Raw genomic sequence first — 6,000 nt, forward strand, 5'->3', positions numbered from 1 at the left:
TGGGGGACAGTCTAGCAAAGCCCTGACCCCACTGTATTGTTACTACCAAGCCCATCATTTCATGTCTCTGGCTGTCTGCCTGGGAGGCCATCCTCTGTGGGCTTTGAGACTTGAAGGTGAATACCAAAGGCAGTATTTTGCAAAGCCCAGAAGACTGTATTCCAGCCAGGTGCACCGCTCAAGGGGAGGCTCTATCAGGAGTCAGCAATGGTGCTTCTAGAGTGTACAGTGATTTGCTCCTGTGGGGTGGAGGCTTCCCTCCCCTTCTTTGCCCTGCCCCTTGCATTCTTCACATGCTTGGAACACCTGCACTATGCTGCATTCATGGCACTCCACTCTTGTTACAGTGGAAATTCCAGAAACTTGTTCCCATGTGGTTGGGCTGTAGATTTGAATCAGAAAGCAGGACTGTCCATCTCTCCAGAGGGTTCTGCATTCTGCTTCTTGTCTTGAAGCTTGGGTTATGTTTCCAAGGCAGAGCCTCTGCCTGTTTCTGAGATGGGTGGGTGGTCGCAGCTACTGCTGCAGAGAGTTCTGCCTCTCACCACCTGGGCTCTGTCATCTTTTGAGCCGGGAGATGCTGGCCTGGAGACACATGGAGTTTTGTCCCTTTCTGAAACATGCTGGTGTCAATCTCAGGCTCAAACACAGCCAGGGTCAGTCCTCCAAATTCAAGTGTGGCTTCAGCTGAGAAAACACTCCTGGAAATCGTCTTTGGGATGGGCCGCCTTTGATCAGGAAGCTCTGTTTATTCTACAGTATAAACATGGAAGAGACCTCTTCTCCAAAGGGGTTGCAAGCAGAGCCAGGGGATATGCCTGCTCTGAGCTACAGGACTGGGAAGGGGGAAGAGGCTGAGCTAGTGGCCATCTGGTCTACTGGTGTCTGCATATTGGTGCCTGGTATGGTTGGTGCTGCATGGCTTGAAGTCCCTGGTCCCATCCTGATATATAATCGAAGCTTAATTGGCCAGTCATGGTTAGATAGTCTTATATTGTTAACCTTCATGCTCATAGGCTGCAAGCTCAGGGAGCTGATAGTGAGAGCCCCAGGGCAGAGTCAGAATTCTGAGAGTAGAGCAGCCCCAGTTTCCCTACTTCCACAAGGGTAGCACAGACCTCACCTTTCCTCACCAGCATGGTCAGAATGGGAGGAAGTAGTCTGAGACACTGGCGCTAGACCTAGTGCTAGCTGACCTCCATAAGCTGAGTAGGTCATGTGATACTGGCCCATTCTCCATATGTTGCGTGAAGGGAGGTCAGCCAACAGGGGAAGCCCTGAGGCTCAGAACTCAGAGCAGTTGAAGGGTTGCACTTTGCCTATATGACATCTACCTATGATGTCTTTAGGCCAAAGACTAAAGACAAGTTCTTAATCACCCTGAGCCTCAGTTTCCATGTGTAAAATGGGAATATTAACAGTTCCTATTCCAGAGGACACTTCAAAGAAGAAAGAGGCTAACAGTAAGGAATTAGAACCTCAGATGGTCCTGGGGGGCTAATAAGCTGCTGCTGAGTGAAGGACATGTGGATAAATAAGCCTACATCAGTGGCTACTATGTGTGACTGGCTTTGGGATTCTGATGTTCACTCCTTGACTTTCCCTTCTCAAGGCCCTCGGCCTCTGCCATCACCCTGCCTCCATCATTGGTAAGCACTCATGAGAGTCAGCCGTATACTGGACAACTGGCCATGGGTCAGAAACAATCATCATTTGGAGCCAGGGATCACACCTGGGCATGGGCACTGGGAGAGCTGCTTTTGGCAGCTGTGGAACTGAGAGGAGACACCTCCTGGTCCAGCCCAGTGGCATGAGCAGCAGAGGGGGAAGTCAGACACTGGCTGAGGAGGAAAGAAGTGACATCAGCATGAGACGTGGAGGTGAGAGGTGGAGGATGCAGCCTGGACTGGGGGAAACCTGGTAGGTTTGGTGGAAGAGTCTTAACTTGGTACTCTAGCTTCAGGGAGTCTGGTGTGGAATTTAAGTTCTGTGGTCCTTGCATGGATGCCAACCAAATATAATGGGCTAGGGTATGAAGGGACTTGGAAGTAAAATGGGGCAGCCCAGTCTGAAAGTCCTGGATGGTTTAGGCCACAGGCTGACTGTGTAGCTGGGTTTGCACTTTCTGAGAGCACAGACTGGATCTCTCAAATCCATTTCCAGGTCTGATCCAGAAACCCTGTGTTCTGAGCCTGGAATCTGCTGTGTCTGCATAATACAGTTAGAAAACCCCTACTCTCCAGCATGTTCTTTGGGTTGGTCCAAGATGGGCTCCCATTCCCTGGGAGCTCTGCCAGCTGTAACCAGGTGTAAATTGGATCACATTTAACTCTAGTAGCTATGTATAGCCTTGGCCATGAGATGCTGTAAAGGGGAAAATATGGCCAAATATTTGTTTGGTGTGGACACAGCTCTCTCTGATGTCCTACCAGGAGGCAGGCAGGAGATAAGGGGACATGTATGATTGAAGCCAGCTGCCTCCATGTGGGAGGGAGGAGGGGAGGTACAGCTCATCCCTCCACCACCTCTATGGCTCACATGCCACGTTTAAAGTTCTGACTGTGATGATAGGATGTGATGCGTGCTGTGTTTGCAGTGTTTCTGGCTGAGCTTGGCCTCTGATCTCGTGGACTCATTAAGAAGTGTGTTTTGTGGTTCTCTGTGGTCATCTGCATGGCTGGCAAATGCTTTAAAAGCCAAAGACAGCAAAGTTCTGCCGCATCTTTCAACCTCTAACAAGGAAACCAATCTGTCACGTTAGACCCTTGGCAGACACCTCCCTCATGTCCCCGCTCCAACCTGGAACCTCATCAGACCCACAGGAAAGGCCAGCACTGCCTTTGTGAAGATTAGGGGGAAAATCTGAAAGCCTTAGGTGACCTTAAGTCCTGGGGAGGGAGAGGGAATGAATCATGCTGTAGAAGCTTTGTGACTTTGCAGGCAAACCGACTGGGATTAAAAAAAAAAACAAATTATTTTGGGAAGGTTCAAACAGGAACACTCAATCAATTCGCACACACAGACACTCAGCCCACAAGTACCATAGTCTGAAGGTGTAGTCTCTAATTGTGCCGTCATCTCTGTATTGCCCCTGACTTGTCCCATTGGGCCACTTGGAGGCAAATCTATCTACTTGTCTCAAGAGACTCATGGAAATTCTGCAGCATGGCTCCTGTGTGACCCTGGGGATGATCTGTCCTTAGAGTGCCTCCCTCAATGTGGAACTCCCTAAGACAGGCCCTATGGTGGCACAGACTGCTGGAGCTTGGCTTCCAAGTGTCTCAGGTAGAGCCACTGTTGCTTCTGATGAGTTTTCACCACAGGGTCCTCAGGACCCAATGTAGATGGTGTTTAGGGGGTGGGTATCCATATCCCAGCATCCTCCTGGGGCCCTCTTGAACACTAGCCACTATTTCAGGTGCTAAATAGCCTCCAGGATCCAAACTGTTACACTGGAATGCTGGGGAGACAGAAGTTGCCCTGAGAGTGGAGGCTGGCATCCATGTAGCCCAGAGACTTTTGAGCATAGTTGCAGATATGGGGCATTGGGTGCCAATTGTCCTAATGGGGCCTTCAGACTAGCACTTGAAGGGTCTGCTCTTAGAACATGTGAATAATCTGGGGTTCTCCTGCTGGCCTTGAAGCTGAAGCTGGGGCTACGTGGTGCCTAGGCTCATGAACGTCAACTGCCATTTAGGCTTCCCATTTACCCCAAGCCTGGGTGGGGGCTGCCATCTCTCCATAATCCTTGTGTGTCATTTACAGATTTGTATTGTGGCCAACACTTGGCCTTGGGAGGTGTGAAACAGAGGGTGGGATGTGTGTGCGCGTGCGTGCGTGCGTGCGTGCGTGTGTGCGTGTGTCTGTGTCTGTCTGTGTGTGTGTATGAATTCCGGCATGTGAGTGGAGGTCAGAGGACAACCTCAGGGGTTGATCCTCATCTACCGTTTGTGTGTGTGTATGTGTGTGTTGGGGGGGGGGCAGGGCCACTTTGCTGTTTTTCTGTAGCATACCAGGTTAGCTGGCCTGAGAGCTTCCAGGAATCGTCTGTCTCTGTCTCCCATCTTTCCACAGCAGCATTGAGGTTCATGCCATGCCTCCAGCTTTAATGAGGATTCAAACTCAGATCCTCACACTTGTGTGGCAAATGCTTTTATTCATGAAACTGTTTCCTCGGGCCCTGAATTTGATTTTAAACAGTGGATTGGGAGGCGTTAAAGCAGAATGACTGCATTGTCTAAGCTGCTAAGCTCTGGGTCACAGTACAGCTGACATGAGATGATCATGTGGTGGGAGCAAGTCCTAGTTCCTTTGGCATCAGATCAGCTGTAAATTTAGGCCAAATAAAGCCTGGGCTCTGGGGGTGAATAGCATGGAAAAAGAAGGCCAAACAGTGAGACCATGTATGAACACAGAGCTGCCTGACATCTGGGGCTGGGGCATCAGAAGCTCTTCAGGCCTAGCTGGAGCCCTCAGGGATCCTGATTCCCCACAGTTTCCAGATCACAGTGGTGACCATCACAGAATTTGGTCCTTGAACAGGTAGGGTGTACAGGTGGCCATGGGGACAAGCCCATAGAATATTCTATATCAAGATAATACAAATACTGAGGATTAGCTGTAGATAGGGTTCTAAGGCTGCTTGGTTACATGTGAACACATGGTCACTTGCCTTTACTCCTGCAGCATCCAGGGGGTGTTGTCCCTCCAACCCATAGTGGTTACCTCTCCATGCTGTCTTCATGAGGCAGAGTTGGGACTTTTCTCTGCTCATTTTCTCTAGGGTTCCTTGGGGCTTGAGTTTCTGACTTCCCTCAAGACCTCTGCCCATACCCTGCCCATTCCATTCTTTAAATTGCCCCATGGCTGACAGGAAGGCTGTCTCCTCTAGGTAAAACCTTCTAGCAAAGAAATTTAGAGGGCTGGCTGTGGTCCCCATGTACCCTATCTCACCTGCAACATTGCTGTCCTGAGACAAGTGCCCTGTTGTGGAACTGGCCTTTTGTCACTGGCTACTACAGACTTTGACCATTTCCATCCTCCCTGAGATTCAGGCTCATGCCAGGCGTGATGTAGGAACTACCTTTCAGCATTAGGCTTTATTTCCTCCTTTGTGAGGCTGCTTGAGCTGGGGAGGAATCTCACATGGGACTCCGCCAGGTCTCCAGGGCTTACACAGTGCCTAGTGCATGGCAAGTTCCCAGGGTTCTGCCCTTGGTGGGTACGGAACCTTACTGCCAGTTTCTGATGTCCCACCAACAAGGACAAGCCCTTTCTAGATCCTCCCATTGCTTGCTCAACACTAAATCAACCCTGTTTGTTTCTCACCAAGGTCAGAAAGGGCCAGACGTGATCCTCCTGCCATTTCTCAGAGATGGAAGCTGAGCTCATCCACAGGGAAGTCCTCCTCGGGGTCACCCGAGGCCTCCTGACAACCACATCTGGGCTTCACTGCTCCTTGTCACCAAAGGCATCTCCAGCCAGCCTGTATCCTTCAGCTGTTCCTGGAAGGAACCCTTCCTGGCCTTTGGACCTCCCTGAGAGTGTCTGCCCTTTGGGCTAAAGATATTCTCATTGGCCAGGGCCACACCTCCCGGAGTAAAGGGCTAATTTTCATGGAAAACCGGTGATCTGTGTCTGGTGTGTCTATTTTGGCAGATGTTACTTCACCCTCAGGCTCTCCCTTTTGCTCTGTGCTGCTGTCTTCAAGCATAGAAGGCCAGGCTCTGTCTCCTTCCAGTGCTAGGCTCTGCACCTTTATGGACTGCAGTTCAGGTGCTAATTGGATGGAGTTACATGTGGCTGTGTCCTGTGCTCAGGCCTATTACACCAAGAAGACAGATTTCTAAATTCCTCTCACCTCTGGTGGCTCTCTAAGATGCCCATAATGCTGGGGTCTTGAGCCTCTACCCCAGTTTCAGCCTCTGATTAATATAGTTTGACAGACCCCTTTCCCTCTCATGGTGCCATGTTCCTACTTAAAAGATAGGATGTAGACTT

The 6,000-nt window shown here is 50.3% G+C and overlaps 1 long non-coding RNA gene across 1 annotated transcript in view; it reads left to right on the top strand.

Annotated features, from left to right (window-relative positions):
- The window catches only part of LOC118238040, a 57,375-nt gene extending 51,754 nt beyond the window's left edge, over nucleotides 1–5,621 (top strand). Inside the window, exon 4 of the long non-coding RNA XR_004769296.1 lies at nucleotides 5,333–5,621. This is a non-coding gene — a long non-coding RNA (uncharacterized LOC118238040). The remainder of the gene's footprint in view (nucleotides 1–5,332) is intronic.
- Nucleotides 5,622–6,000: the final 379 nt, after the last annotated feature.

Source organism: Cricetulus griseus, chromosome 3 (assembly GCF_003668045.3).
Source record: "Cricetulus griseus strain 17A/GY chromosome 3, alternate assembly CriGri-PICRH-1.0, whole genome shotgun sequence".
Classification (NCBI taxonomy): domain Eukaryota; kingdom Metazoa; phylum Chordata; class Mammalia; order Rodentia; family Cricetidae; genus Cricetulus; species Cricetulus griseus.